Below are 16,488 nucleotides of genomic sequence, written 5' to 3' on the forward strand. Positions count from 1 at the left end.
GGGAGCTGAGGGCAGTTAAAGTATTTCCTATTAGGCTTCAGAGCCTAAAGGCAATCTTCCTAAGTGTTTTCAATCATCCCTGAGTAGGCCTGCTAATCTGAGGGTACCTCGCTCCTCCAGGCCTCCTGCAGGGCAGACAGGATGGAGCACGACCTGGGACACAAGAGGCTGGGGTGGCTTCATGCAGAAAGGGTGCCTGGCTCACTAATGGATTGATTTCCTACACTTTCAGTCTTTCCCCCTTCTCTTCCCCTCATTCATGCAGATAATCATATATTAAATATCTTTCACTGTGTTTTGTGGTGTCTGTTCCCTGAAATGATGGGGTAACTAAAATTTTGGCGCCAGTGTTGATATTTTGAGTCTGAGGTTGGTGGATTATCTGCCAGGTTTAGGACCAGCTGTGTATGGATGCCAGACTTCTGTTGTTTCTAGGTATGCAAGCACGCATACCCAGGTGAGGAGAGAGGTCAGAGTGGGCAAGCCAGATATGGGAGGTGGTCATTATAGGCACAGGGTATGCACTGAATCCGATCTGTATAATCTGTTATATGTAACGTACAATGTATGGGGACGACCAGCAATCCTGGGGTGCTGTGGCTGGGCTTTGAGGAAAAGGTGATGCTCTGTGCTCCTTTCATGATACAATAATGACTTTAGTGGAAACTCATTCCAGTTAGAAAGTCCAGGGATATATCTGGAAAACAAAATCATGAGGAGTTTTGCCAGTTTCGAAAACCGAGTTTATGAGGAGAAAAGCAATGGCTGTGAGGAAGGCCTGGCAGGAGGGGGAGTCTGAGGGGATCTGGCTTCCTTCCATCCGGAGCTGCCTCTGTGCAGGCTGGGCTAAAATGGCCCCTCCATCATCCCAAACTGGCGGGTGCTCCTAGAAGAGCTGCCAAGGTGTGAGAGAAATTGCATTGTTACCTGGAATGTGGGAAAGAGAGTAGAGGTTTTATGTATAATTTCCTGTTTTCAGAATCCAACATAGTCATAAATAAGCTCAGAGAGACAACCGGCAGGAGAATTCAACACGAATGTCTACCGTTTCTGAGGCTCTGGGAACTGTGAGGAATTCAAATTGCATCTTTCACTTTGGGTTTTGACTCTGAAATAACTTGGCCAAAGCTAAGTGTAGTCAGTTGACTAAAAGGGCCCTGAGAAGGGACATTATGCTACAGGGATAAAGGTGTTTACAGTGGAAAAAACAGGTTTGGCATAGGTGAGCTCTAAACTCTTCTGAGGGGATAACCCTGTACCCCCTGAATCTCTTTGAGAGTTAGAGGCTAAGGCTATCAGAGCATCGTGACAGGATGTACGTCAGCCCTTCTTACTGTGAAGGGACTTGGTGTCTTTCGGTGTTGAGTGCACAGAGGAGAGGATTTGGGAGGGGTTGGTGACACACACAGTTGGCTGCCATGGAGAGAACTGCCTCTTGGAAGAATCTGGAGACATTTATTTGGTTGAACGTAGTGGTGTGCCAGCATTTATTATTAATCACAGTGAAACTGCTTCATGTTTTTCATAGTGCTTTCTTGTAGATCCGACTTGATCTTCAGGTTTATCGAATTTCAATTTTTCAGTTTAGTATTTGAGCAATTGCTCAGCCTCACAGAAGGGGCAGTTTTATAACAGGTGTGTAGAAGAAGCTAAGTGTGTTTTACAAGCTGTGGTATAGCCCATCTTTGAGGAGTTGGGTATGACCTCCAGTCCTGATGGGGGCGCTGTAGGGACAATGATGGGCTGCATATGACAGATCAACGATCACAGAGTTAGACCACAGTAGACGCCATTGGAGGCTTAGCTCCCATTCCACCTTGGAGCGATCAAGGCCTTGTTTTATGTCCCAGGATCTGTGTGGGAGGCCCTTTTACCTGACAGATGTTATCTTTGTTGCATGATTTTTGGTAGGTTATTTAAGCTCTCCAAGCTTTAGTTCTTATTTGTACAATAAAATAATAAGAGTATCTATCTCAAGGAATTGTGTGAATATTAATTGAGTTAATATATTAAAAAACGAGAGCATTTAGAATAGGGAGTTAGCACTCAGTGCATAATAACTATTATGATGACCGTGGTAGTAATAACCATGAATATCAGAGTTCACAGATGGAGGCAGCCTAGGATGGTTAGACAGTTTCCCTGTCTCCCAGCAAGTTTTCAGCAAAGCCCCATTCTCCATCTTCATGGCCTTGCTGGGGTCATGGTGAAGAGCTTAATGGGGAAAGGTTATTGTTCTGTCTATTTCTGAAAGGGGCTGATGAAAAAATAACCTGTGAGTTTATGAAATAAGAGGTCAAAATGGGAAACTTGACATTGAAAATTTCATTAATCTTTTCAACTACATTGAAGGCAGCAGAGAAGTGACTTCTCACATGGGACCCCAAGAATTGAGAGTGAAAGCTGTCCTCTAAATCTTGGCCTTGCTCTTTATCAGCTGTGTAACCTTGGGCCAATTACTTAACACCTCTGAGCTTCACTTTCTTCATTTGTAAAATGGTGTGGGGGAGGAACAAATGTTTCTCTCCCCTCAAGTTTCTTCTAATAATCGACAGATTAGCAAGAGAACATGACCAAATTTAATACATACATATGTATGGGAACCCCCACATACATGAGAGAGTCAGAGACCCCTACATACACGAGAAGTTCAGAGATAGAAAGGGGGATTGAGGTGTGTAAGACATCCTGAGCTAGGGGTGACGTAATGCACCTTGGGGGCTTCAAAGGGTCATTGCAGGATGATGAGAACAGCCGTTTAGTAAACAGAAGTTTGTCCTACCTTACAGATAGGTCGAAGGAAGTTATCTTGGATAATCACTTATCACGGGCAAGGCCCCTGGTTCAGATTCTTGGTAATTTAAAGGGAGGGGGCAGAAGTTTCTCTTGAGCCTGAAGCTAAAATTGCCTTTAGCTCAAAGTAATCTGCATACCACTGAGGCACATCTTGGGGTGGCTCATTCTGAACCCCCACAAAAAGAATAATACTTTATAGGGTTGTTGGAATTACTAAATCAGAGGACATCTGGAGAGTTCTTAGAACCTGGTGAGGGCTCAGTAAAAGCTTATTACCCTACCTGTATTCGTTTATTATAAATGCTTATAATTACAAACCGCCCTACAGCTCACAATTTACAACTCAGGAAACAGATTATTTTCACAGCAGAGCTTGTTTTACCTTGAAAGATGTTAATACTCATAGGACTCCCCCCACCTTGACCTAACCCCCTGAGCTTGGTGGTTGTCCATGTGAAGATGTCCTAGCTTCACAAAGGCTGGATTCCAGTCATCCTGCCCCTGCATGTGTCTGTAGACCCTGGAACAGGGAATGGCTCGTGGCTCCTATTAGATGATCAGGACTTTTGAAGGTTTTTGAGGTCTCTGCACTCAAATGTTCTTCATCATTGACTCCTTCCGCTGGGCAAATTCCTTGGAGTAGAACAGCAGGATTATATGGTAGGTGTATGTTTAACTTTTTAGGAAACTGCCAACTGTTTTCCAATGTGGTTGTACCAGCTTACCTTGTAACCGAGCAAAGAGTTTGTCCACGTGGTGCGGCAGATGCCAATTACACTGACGCTAGGGTGCAGTGAAGGAGAGTGGCGTTTGTTGTTTGGTGCTACACACAGGAGAACAGACAGCTTGTGCCAGAAAACCCGAGCTCCCTGATGGTTTACAGAGCAAAAATCATAAGCCATCATAAGTCAGGGGTTTTGGGGTCGTGGGTGAAACTGATTGATCAAGAGTGAGGTAAGGACAGTAAATCATACTTTCAGGTCTTAAGGTCAGCTTCAGTGTCCCTAGGCAAGGGTGTCATTCTGCTTTAGGGCTCAGGTGCTGAAACACTTAGGGCATGATGTTATCTTCAGCTTAACATACCTTATAATTATTAGATCCTGGCCATGCTGGGGCCACATGTTAAGTCAAGATCAAACATTAAATCAGGAGCCTCGGTTTCATATTCTCACCTGTTCCAATTGTACAATCTCCCCAGGTACATTTTTTATTCTTCCCTACACGTCCAAGTCCGTGCTTTTCACACTTGAAAAAAATATATGTATTTTTTAAGAAGCAGGACCTTAAAAAATGTAAAAGGTCAGGCCCAGACTCCCCATAAATAAAGCAGATGGAGAGACAGATGCTTTGGCCGAAGGGTCAATGAGTATGTGGAGCCTGAAGCCCTGAGGCACCTCTGCCCACTCCAGGGCCCAGGGAAGCACAGAGTGAAGTCCCTGCTGTAGGTTACAAGCACTAGTCAGGTTCAGTCAGCTCTAACTTTCAGTTGAGTTCTGGGCCTGCCAGAGGCGTGGTGATACCGTGCAGGACCCTGGCCACCCACGTCTCTGCCAGCCATGCTGAAAGCCTTCTGCAGGACCGTCCAGCTGGTAGCCCAGCGTGAGCCCCTCAAGCAGGCCAAACACAGTAGCCTGGACAGGGAGGTGATGTTTGTTGCTGGATGGAAAAGGTCTTTGAGGATATGGATACTCCCATTCTACCACCATGGCATGTCCGTCAAACTTGCTTCATCCAAGACAAATATCAGAAGCTGTGCAACTCCAGACACCAGGAACAAAGAAACAAATTGGGAACATTGTGAGTGAAAAAGATTTTAATAAAGATCGAACTGGCGCCGTGCGTAGATTCTGTCACTCTTCTTATTGTGATCTTGACAGTGATGTAGGTTGAAAATGAAAAGGCTGAGCCTGAGGAGATTCATATTCCTGGCACCGACAGGCCAAGTGCAGCCTAAATGGTGGCTGATGACAGAGGTGCCCCTGTAGGTGTACTTCAGGGGCACCTCCTGCCCTCAGTGGGTCTCCCACACCTGCCCTCAGCCGCCCGGTCCCAACTGGCTCAGGGCCCCCACAATGAGGTTTCTCTGTGGGCCTGTGGGAGCCTGATGAAAGCAGATGTCTAAGTCTTCTAATTTCACTCAGCTCTCTGGGGCAGGGGCCTGGGGAACTGGGTTTTCACCAGGCTCTCTGCATGCTCCTTCCTCCTCCTCCTCCTCCTCCTCCTCCTCCTATTTATTATGGAAAATTTTAAACATATACAAAAGTTGATAGAATAATATCAAGAACCCTATGTAACTGCAGCCGAGCTTCAGCAGTTACCAAAATGGACACTTTTGTGTCACCTCTACCCTGACTCACGTCCCGCCCCCCTTTTATTTTGAATCAAACCCCAGACATCATATTATTTCATCCATAGACAAGTTAGTATGTATGGCTGAAATAAGGGCTTATTTTTTTTTTTTTTTCAGACATAACCACACTATCATTATCCCACCTAAAAAATGAGCAATGGTTTCTGGGTGTTTCTCAGGCAGTCAAATGTGAGAACCACTGTCCAAAGCTCTGTTGTCAAATTAAGCGGTCACCTCCTGTGGTAGCAGGAACCACACCTGACACAGGTTGGAGGAGAGTGCTCATTTTTAAAGAAAACTGGGCATGAGCTCTCCTTCTGAAAAGTCACACTCACAAAAAAAAACACAACAACACAAAATTGGGCTGACGACTGGCATTGCCAAAGAGTCTCTGGGGCTTAGGCTCAGGAAACTGAGAATCTTATAGTAGAAGCCTTCTATTTATTTTTCAGACCATTTTTAAATTTTAACTAAAGGTAAGTGGGAGGCCGCTTTTGGGTTCCCTAGAAATACTCCCTGGGGCTCCCAGTATGATGTCACTCTGTAAGCTCCCTGACAAGACCCTAGGTTTCCAATGTCCAGTCAGAAAACTTGGGTTTGGTTTATAGTTTGCGTGCTGTGTAGTTTCCTTGTCTGTGTTATAAAGATGACAACCCTGTCCCAATCAGCTTGTAGGGTTGTTTGCTTGAAATAATGACAGTAGATGCTGTGCCTGGTACCCATGCTGGAGTCCTGAGAAGGTGTGGTGTTCTGGTCATGAGGCTTCCTTTACCTGGCTGTGCTCGCTGCCCACCAGGAGACTTCCAGACAGCTTTACAGGCCCCACCTTCACTTCCAGGTCCCTAGTCATTGTTTCTTCCAGGGAAGCCAGCTGGGCTTCCCTGACACCCAGAGCCCGAGGCCGCTGGGCAGTGCAGGCCCTGCTGGGACCCTTGCCCTACTTGCCCTCCTTCCGGAACCCTCTATAGTGTGTGGTGTGGATCTCCCTGGCTGACTAGCTTTTGTCCCTCGCTGGGGAAGGTGCTGTTGCCCACACATGTCAGTACCCTCAGAAGTAAGACTGCTTTGGCCTTGGCTCACCAGGTGTCCCTTGCCTCCAGTGGGGGACAGGGAAAGAAGAGAGAGCTTTACTGGAGGAGGAGGCTGCACAGGGGGCAGCAAGACGGCAGGCTGTTCTCTCGCCATCTCTGAGAGGCAAGTGCTGCTCAGTAGTAAGTGACCAGCAAGATGGGCTCGTCCACGTAGAACCCAGGGCAGTGGGGCAAAGTCACAAAGGTTCCCTGATAATAGAGTCTCTTCCTCTCAGCAAAAGCCTGATTGTGTTCCCCTCTTAGGATGGCCTAGTAGTTTTGAAGTCCTGGGGACAGAGTCACTTTACTGCCTCCTTTTAGATGCCTGGCAAGGCTAGGGTACATTCCTGAAGGGCCTAGTCTGCCCAGAGCTGCTGGTTACTGGCCGGTAGGACATTCTACCCCTAGAGCTGGGAGGACTCCCATCCTCCCCAGACCCCATGCTCCCAAGGTGGTTCCTGAGAACCTGCTGGTGTGGCTCCTGTAAAGGTGTCTGGTACCTGCCTGGTGAATCCTAGCCATGACTGGGGGTTTGCCCAGCAGGTGCACACTGTGCGGGAGATGGCCTTGCCTTTGGCATGAGGGGGCATCAGGTTCCCTTCCCTGCCAATGCAGGGGGTTAGCAGCGGGGGGAAGGGCAGTTGGTACAACCATAATAGATGGAAGTTTGATGACATCTCTCAAAATCACAAACACCCGTCCGTATCCTTTAACCCAGAAATTCCACTTGTGCAAAAGGACATATGTACAAGGAGGCTCACTGCAGTGAATTTGTAATAGCAGGAGATTGGCAACATCTAAATGCCTCAGGAGTGGGCAAGTTAAATGACCTGTGGTTATTCTGTACAATGGACTCCTGAAAAGAATGAGGCAGCTCTATGCATTTACTGCTGCAGAGCTTCAGTGATATTATTGAGTGAAAAAGGCAAGATTGAGATACGCTACCTTTTGGTATGCTACTCTGTGTGCTTAAAAAAAAAACACCCTCCATTTATATGCATAGAATATATATGGACAAGTTGTAAGAAACTAAAAATCTAGGTTGTCCTTGGAGTAGTGACCTAGGGAGACAGTGGTGGAAGGGAGATGTGTTTTTACTGTAAACTCCTTTGTAAAACTTGAGTTTTGTACCATTTGTATGTGTTTAAAATAAGTAAAGTAAATTTAAATAAAATCTCTGGTATTTATGGGCTGTGTGACTTTGGGCAAGTCACTTGCTCTGAGCCTTATCTGTGAAATCAGAATCTAGATTTAAGTCACAGTGTTACAAGAAGGATGAGAACTAATGAATAAGAAGTGCCTTGTGCAGGATGTGGACATAAGGGGGATTTAGCGAGTGCAGTTTCCATGATTTTTTATCATCATGTTTAATTTGTTACCCTCTGGATGCCAGGTCAGGGAGAACAATCCCAGGCTAGAAGAGACAGTGATTTGGGAGACCTGGAGTGCCTCACGGGCAAAGATGTTCTCTTTCTCATCTTCTTCCTCTTCAGCCTCTCCCTCCAGCAAACTTACGCTGGTTTGAATTGTGAGGCTCCAGGCTACCTCCTAGAGCAAACGTACAAGTAGCTGAGACGACACTGTCCACCAGAGGGCGTCAGCTGCTTCCCCTCTCATTTCTGGAGCCTCTTCTTGGGCTGCCAGAATGTGACAGGAGATTTGCCAGGGAAAATGTTTAAGGTGACCTTTTCCTCCTTGCTACGGACACTGAATACATTGCTTAATGGTTCCTGTTAGGCCTAGAGGATTCCTAGTCACCAAAGGTGCTGCAGAAACTGGCGTAACAACCCTGGGGATGGGTGTGTGTGTGTGTGCGTGCGTACATGTACATGAGTGTGTATTCAGGGTTGTGTGGTGTGCATGAACATGCATGGGCATGTGTGGTGTGTGTGCGTGCGTGTGTGTGTGTGTGTGTGTGTGTGTGTGTGTGTGAGTGCAGAACCCTGGGTTGTGAGTTGCAGGTCAGTTAGCCTCTGCTTGGGGGTGACTGCCCTGAAATGGATCTAGCTGCCCCAGGCTTCTCTGTCCTGAGCAGTCAGGCTACAGGACCGTACCTTACATCTGCAGAGAGCTGTACATTCCCAAATTCCTCCATCCTACCCTGGAGCACTGCGCTTCACTGGTCCTGTGCCTCCAACATTTCTCACCTCCCTGTGGCTTTATTAACACCATCTCCCCAGACAAGAGAAGGAAGGAATCCCTAAGAAAATTCCATGTTCCAGGTTTATCACACCTCAAATGTTGTTCCCTGCAGGATGACACCCCCCAGCCCCTGCTGGACAGGGCACCAAATAGGCTGTGTCGGTGCCCTCTGCCTCCTCCTCCCCACTCACAGCAGACAGAGACGCGCTGAGGGACCTTTTCTCTCAGCAGCCTCTCGGGGGCATCATCACGGGAGCTCATGGCTCCTGACTCTTAGAGCAAATCTCCAAGCTGTGGAGTCCAAGGGGAGTGGAGAAATGGTCTGTCTGCAGGATGCCCGGGTTTGCCGGTGTGTCTAGGCCGGGGAGAGTTCTGACTTTATAGCTTCTGACGGCTGACTTTGGCTGAGGAGGTGCAGACTGGATGGCACTTGGGGTTTATAATAATGATGCCTCCAACAATAGCCACTATCACCCAAGAGCGCGTGCTGTGTGTCAGGCACTCTCCCAGGTGCTTTGCGTACATCAGCTTATTTAACCCTTGGAATACAGAGGACTAAATACCTCATTGGGTATTTAATACCCCGCTAGGTATTACCCCTACTTCATAGATGGGGAAACTGAGGCACAGAGAGGCAAAGGAATTTACCCAAGGAAATATACTGGTAAATGGCATTACCAGGAACTGACTCAGGAAACGGGGCTCCGAAGCCTCAGGCGTTTGAAGCCAGTTCAGGTTGGCAGCACTTCAAGGTACCTAGATAGGGAGCAATTCCATTTTAAAGGTGTAGGAAACTGGATTCGAAAATGAGCATAAAGCTTCTGGTTTGCTAGGATCTTCTTCAGGTCAAGGAAGGGAAAGCCCCATTTAGAATAAACCTGAAAAGCAAAGGACTGTGACTATGTCCCCAAGGTAGGCTTGGGGGTCCATCCAGGGAGCAGAAGGCCCTGACCTGCTCAGGAACCAGGGTTCTGTGGGCACTTTCTCTAAAGGTGCATCTGAGACCACGGGAAGCAGCAGGCACCTTCCATGCCACCATCCGCAGGAGAGGGGAAGTAGCTTGTCCCTCTGGGGCCTCCACTGGATACAGGGAGAGGCTGAGTTAAAGCTTCTTTGCTCAGGCACATCCAAAGGAAGTGGGTGAGAAGCCACCGCAGGCACTTCTGCTGCTCTAGCACCTCTTCCTCTTTATTTTATTTTATTTTTTTGAGTCAGTCCCTCAAATAGTCAGGTTTTTGTGGCTTCCTGCTGGCTCTCCACTGAACCCAGCCTTTGAATGGGAGACTGAGTCAGAGCAAGCTCAAACGTGCCCTGAAGGTGAGAACCATTGTTCATGAAAGCACCTGTCATAGCAGTAAATTGCCCTGCTTCTGAGGCTTTGAACCTGCAGCGATCCACAGGTTGTAGCCCAGCTGGAGATGAATTATGAAAGAAATTGGCCTGCTCGCTGTCTCCTGGGAGCCGGCAGAGGAGGAGAGTCTGACAAGATGAGGCTGGGTCTGGTTCTGAGACTGTAGCAAATCCATAGCATGCATGGGTGGGTCAGGTGGTCCCCTGGCCATCCAGGACACCACCTTGTCTGAGACACCACTTCAATCTCCGCCAGACTTTGAGGATCCGAAGAGAGGCAGTGAACCCAGATAAAATGACCAGAGTTTGCTTTTTAATGGGCCCAGTTTCCCCAACAGTGGGGACGGACATTGGTCAGCCAGCAACCTAGGACCTTATCCACCTGGGCACAGAGTAGGATTGCAGTTTCCAGCTCCCTTGAAGTTAGAGGTGGCCATGTGACTTGCTTTGGCTAATGACATGTGAGCTCACTTCTGGAAGAAGCCACATCCTTTTTTTCCTCTGTCGTGGCAAACATTAGTGCTCCAGTTGGTGGCAGTTGTGCCAGCCTGGGTTCCATGAGCTATGTAGAGCGGAGGCCCAGTTGACCTGTGATGGACATGCAACCCAGTGAGAAATAAGCCTCTGTGGTTTTAAGTCACTGAAATGTTGAGGGTGTCTGCTAATGCAGCATAATCTTACTTATGCTGACAGATACATGGATAATCAGATTGATGACTTCTGGCTAATGGATTACTTGGCTAACGTGTTAGGCATGGCAAGGAACAAAATTCATTAACCTAATTAAAGTACACATAATTTCCCAAATTGAATCTTTGTGGTAAGCATAGCAAGCACCATTGCAAGCCAGCAGGGGGAGAGATTTGGGAAGTGGCCCTGAGCCTGCTTAAACCCCTTGCTTATTCAGTCTGGTTTAGGGGATCCCAGAAGGGAGGGCACCCAAAGACTAATGGGTGATTATAATCCCCATGCTCACGCAATGCCCCAGACCAACCTACAGTCTCTGGGGTTGGGCCAGCGGCAGCAGCTCGTAAAGCTCCCCATGTGATCAGTGTGCAGCCAGGCTGCGAACCACAGCTATGTGGATTCCTCTTCCTCAGCTAGGGACGTATATTAGCTAATGTCTTGAGGCCGTCCTTCTTTGTAGAATTCTACTGCCTGCATGTAACCTAGTATTTCAGGCTGCAACAGATGTTGGAAAGAAAAGGCCTGGAGATTCACCACAGTCTCCTTTGTGTGAGTGCTCATATGGGGGGGCAGGGGGTCTTGGAGCCTAAAACAGCCAGTCACGGTCCTCTTTTAGCAGGATTTTGGGGTAGACAGACTTGAATTTGAACCCTGCCCCTCTCTGTAACAGTTCTGTGACCTTAGACAAGTTGCTTAACATCTCTGAGCCTCAGTTTCCCCATCTGTAAAATGGGCATAATCTAATACCAACCTTACTGGCTTAACACAATGTATCTGCATCCCTGCTAGCTACTTATTGTTTCTCCCAAGTGACTTGTGCTGGATGATGAAGTAGGTCAAGTAGCATAAAAATTCCATCTGCTGCCATTACCCCCAGCCCACTCCTTCCCTGGTAAATGGGACCCCAGCTCCCCAAATGCCCAGGCCAGAAACTCGGGAGGCATTCTGGACTCTTCAGTCTCTCCTTCAATCCCCACGTCCAGTCCATCATTAATCATAATGATGCTGCCCCCTAAAAATCTCATAGATCTGGCCAGTTCTCTCTATTCCTACTGTCACTCCCTCAAATCTGTAGATTGTCTGAACTAATGCAGCAGCCCCTGGGGGGCCTGCCTCCCCAGCTCCACTTCGCCTCTCCTTTAATCCGTTTCACAAAATGGAGACAGAGTGATCTTTCTAAAATATGAATCTCCCTACCAGATTTTAAAGCAAAAATTTAACTTAAAATAATTAACACAATGGGGGTGCTGAATAGACAGACATATCATCGGAAAGAAAAACAGGAAGCCCAGTAATAGACCTAAATAGGTGGAGGAAGCTGGTATATTACAGAAGTGGCATTTCAAATCAGTGGAGGAAAGACAGATTATTCAATAAATAGCATAGGTACAACCGGGTAGCCATCTTTGTATAGAAATAAAATTGGATCCATACCTCATACTTTGCACAAGGAATGGTTCAAAGATATAAATGTAAAAGAGTGAATCCATAAAAGTATTAGAGAAAAAGCTAGTATATCTCAGAGTGGAAAGGGCCTTTTAAAATATGATTCAAAATCCAGAAGCCAAAAGAGAAAAGATCAAGACATTCAACTACATTAACAAAAAAACCTCTCTATGGCCAACGACTACCATAGGCAAAACCAAAAGATAAACTGGAAAAAATACTCGTAATTCGTATCACAGAGCAAAAGTTAATTTCTACAATATACAAAAAGAGCTTCTATAAATTATTAGAAAAAAGGTCAATAACCCAATAGTAAAGTGGACAAATATACAAACAGACAGTTCAAAGGAAATTACAAATGACTATATTAAGCATATAAAAATATGCTCAACTTCACTCAAACAAGGGAAATGCAAATGAAAAGGACATTCATTATTTTTCACTTATTAGATTGGAAAATATTTCAAATTGGTGATATAGGAATTGCTGGAGGTGTAGGAAATAAAACACTGTCATCTAGGGGTGGCCAGTTAGCTCAGTTGGTTAGAGCACAATGCTTGTAACACCAGGGTTGCCAGTTCGATCCCCGCATGGGCCAGTGTGAGCTGCACCCTCCACAACTAGATAGAAACGACTACTTGGAACTGATGGGTCCTGGAAAAACACACTTAAAATAAATAAAAGTTAAAAAAAAAAAAACACCCCACTGTCATCTATTGTTGCTGGAAGTATACATTTATGGAAGGCAACTTAGAAAAAACTGGCAAAATGACGAATAATACCTGTGGTGGTTAGTTTCATTTGTTAACTTGGCAAGGCTAAGTACTCAGTTATCTAACCAAACATTAATCTAGGTGTTGCTGTGAAAGTCTTTTTCGGATGTGGGTAACATTTACAATCAGTTGACATTACGTAAGGATCACCCTTGATGATGTAGTGGGCCTCATCCAATCAGTTGAAGATCTTAAGAGCAAAAACTGAAGTTTTGGGGAGAAGGAGAAGTTCTGCCTCAAGACTTTCGCGTCAACTCCTGCTTGAGTTTCCAGCCTGCTGGCCTGCCCTACAGATTTCAGACTTGCCAGCCTCCACAATTAAGTAATTCCTTAAAATGTCTCTCTTTCTCATATATGTGTATTTAATGGTGTTTCTCTGGAGAACACTGACATAATACCCTTTGATCCAGCAATCCCACTTTTTCATTATGGGCACCCTTGCACACATGTAAAATGACCCATGTACAATTTACTTCATTGGAGTCGTGTTTGCAATAGAAAGAGTGAAGGCCACCAGAGTGTCCATCAGTAAGGGGCTGGTTAAGAAGCCGCGTTAATTCACAGAGTGCGGCCTGCATAGCCATCAAAACATATGAGGCCATGTATTAGGTGGGTGCAAAAGTGACTGTGGTTTTTGCAATTATTTTTAACCTTTGAAACGGCAATCACTTTTGCACCAATGTAATAGTATAGAATGGTTTCCAAAACTGATTTAAGTGAAAAAAGGAAACTACCACACAATGAAGAACAGTGTGCACACTTTTGTGGGTAAAAAGGGAGAAAACTATATCAGTGTTTGTAAATGTATGAAATATCTCTTGGTGGGAGCACCAGAAACTAACACTGAAAGCCACCAGAGAGGGGCACTGGGTGATTGGTCACAGGACAGGAGGGGGACACTTTGCCATATGCCCTTTGGTTTCACAAAACAAAACCCCTAACATCTGATCCTACTGCTGGCAGACAAGGGCCCCTGTGGTCCTTCATGACCCTGCCACTGCCTCCAGCCCGTCCTCATGCCTAACCCCCACCGGTCCCCATTCTCTGTGTTCTCCATCCCAGTTCTACATTTACTCACTTCTGTTCCTCAAACTTACGTGACTCTCTCACGCTGTAAATCTGGAATGACTCCGAGGCCCTCTCCAAGAGCTTCTGCTTGTCCTCGGGGTTGCTCCCTTTTTTCAAAGGGACCTGGGTGGCTGTGCCAGGAAAGAATGAAGCAGTCCCCCACTCCTGCCCTCTTATGGACACCCTGACCTATGGGCTCATGTAATTCAGGGTGAAAGGACACCGCTGGGAGCCTGTTGAAGCATCTCAGGTTTTCTCAGGTGGCCATAGGGAAGAGGCCTCACTATAACTGGATTTTATCTGCCATCTCTGGACCGTGTCTTGAAAGTGTCCTCTGTCCCCAGACATGGAGCTGGTCAGCACCCAGTCCTCAGGAAATTCTTTTGTATGAGGAAGACAGCAAATCTGGGACTTCGCCCTGGAGTCTTCTCTGGGGAGATGGGTGTGGAAGCACCGTGGATAAATGCAGTGAATTGCAGGTGAATGAGAGCTTGGATTCTGTCGTAGGAGAGCAAAGTGGAGTAGGTTAGGAAGTGAAGCAATCTGGACCCCACGCACAGGAACGGAAGCAAGCAGTAGGGTGTGTGCTCTCGAATTTGGCAGTGGATGAGCGAAATGATTTGTCATGGATGCACTTGGTTTCTCTCATCCACAATTTGCTGTCTTTGTACCTATTTCATCTTGGATGAGTAAGAGGGTTGTTGTTCATACCAAAAGGGAGTCTAGTACAGGTACAGGCACAGGAAATCCATGTTTCGCCTTTGCCCAGGGAACAGATCTGGGATAATCATAACAGAAAGCAAAGTGGTGAGGACCGATGGGACAAATTTGATTTTGGGATTTTGTAGGTTCATCTGACTTTACTCTGGAGCCTGTTAGAATTTATGACACGGAAAACTGGAACGACTTCCCAAGGATGTGGGTGCAAATAGGGACATCCAATCCCAATTGTGGTCCCCACAGGGGGTTTTAACTGGAACCTCTGGGCCATCTTGAGTTCCAACAGCTCTGCTGGGACCATTGCACTCATGAAAGCTCAGACGTTGTTTCTCCTGGATTGGACTTAAAAAAATAAAACCTCAAAAAACTGTGGAACACACTATTTAAAAACATGTACTCTGAGTCAAGCATAAACACAACGCTGTCTTTTTATAAAGTCTGGGCTTTATAAGGTTGCCAAAATGTTTCTCCATCGGTTTTAAAATTGAAGTAGAAACCACTTAAGAGTGAAAAATATTCTGTGGAGGAGATTCTCTCACACTGAATCCCCAGGTTTACATCACAGAGAAGTCAGTGTCTGTACACCAGAGCCCCGGGGGTCAAGGCGCACTGGAGGGAACCACTGAGCCAGGGTGACGCCTGGGAGGGAGCTGTCGAAGGTCAGCAGCTTCCGTGGAGCTCCTCAGTAACGACAGACGTCATGCTTCAGTTTTGCCAAAGTTCCCATTTTCCCAGTCACCCACGTTTCCTATTTCATGTACCTGTGTCCCAAATGTGTAGACACATTCACACACACACACACACACACACACACACACACACACACACACAGAGGAAACATCCTCCATTCTCTGTCTTTCTGGGCCGGAAACTGAGACTGCGGAGTGTGAAGACCATGGTTTTAGGATTGTTATGGGAACAGTACTCTTGCTTGACCCGTTTTGAAAGACTAGGTTCAGGCTCTAACCTCCCCCCACCACTCCCATTACCTTCTGGACCCTCCTCTTCCTTCCTTCCAACATGTTCTCTTTCTCAACTCTTTTCAGCTCTTAGAAATGACTAGTGAACAAAGCACTTGCCATCCTTGGGCCAACTTCTCAGCATTCCTCAGACTAGAGGGTCCCTTCTCTGCCACGTTGTGGGCATTGCTGGCCTGGGTGAGGGGAAATGCTGGCAGCAGGATTTGCATCGTCTCATCTGAGTGTAGTCTCCCAGACTGATTTTGCAGGCTGACTTTAGAGTTTAGGGAACTAGAACACAGCTACTTTATAGCAATTTGACAGAATGATTTTGTCTATTGAATCTAGTACATTACTGGGGGCTTATAATTTTTTCTTTTACTTTTACGGTATTTTACAACAGATTTGGACTATGTGGATCGGAAATAAGCAGCCATCACCATAAGTAGAGTCACAAATGGTTTGAGAAGCACTTGAGTGTGCTGGGACATCCTAGAGCTACTACTGAGGATTGAGAGGCTGAGGTGCCCAGGGAAGGGCTGGTTTTCAAGGACGGTGATATGTGGATGGAAGTGCTTGTAGAAGCCAGTGGACGGTATCTGTGAGATCAGTGCTGGAGCGTGTTATATATGCTAGTGTTGCCCAGCGGAAAAAGGGAAATGGACAAAGTATGGGCTGCCACACTGTGCTCTGGGTGGGCCAGCTCCACATCTTTCTAGAGGAGGATTGGGTTTTGGTTACGCGTGAGACAGACTTTCACTGCCCTCACCTCAAACTCTGGTGACGATAGATTTTGGAAAGATTGGGAGTCAGGGCCACCAACAGATGGAGGGACTGCTGAAGGGAGCAAGCCAAGGTGCTTTCATGAGTTTGGGTTCTCCTCCTTGTATTGGTGGATCAGCACCTTTCTCGTTAGGGTGGAGGGCATGAGCGTGTAGAACCCACCTGTGCCCCTGCTGGGCTCCTGAGTCAAACCCACTGCAGCCTCTTCCAAACGGGTATGCTACGTAGGTGTCAATTACCCCTCTAATAAATAGAATTCAATCTCACTTGGGGAGGAGGCGGCTGTTAGAGGGGGTCCTAAAAGCTTTACTATATGAATAACCTCTGCTCCAGGATTGAACATT

The sequence above is a fragment of the Rhinolophus ferrumequinum genome, chromosome 6 (genome assembly GCF_004115265.2).
Source record: "Rhinolophus ferrumequinum isolate MPI-CBG mRhiFer1 chromosome 6, mRhiFer1_v1.p, whole genome shotgun sequence".
NCBI classification, from domain to species: Eukaryota; Metazoa; Chordata; class Mammalia; order Chiroptera; family Rhinolophidae; genus Rhinolophus; species Rhinolophus ferrumequinum.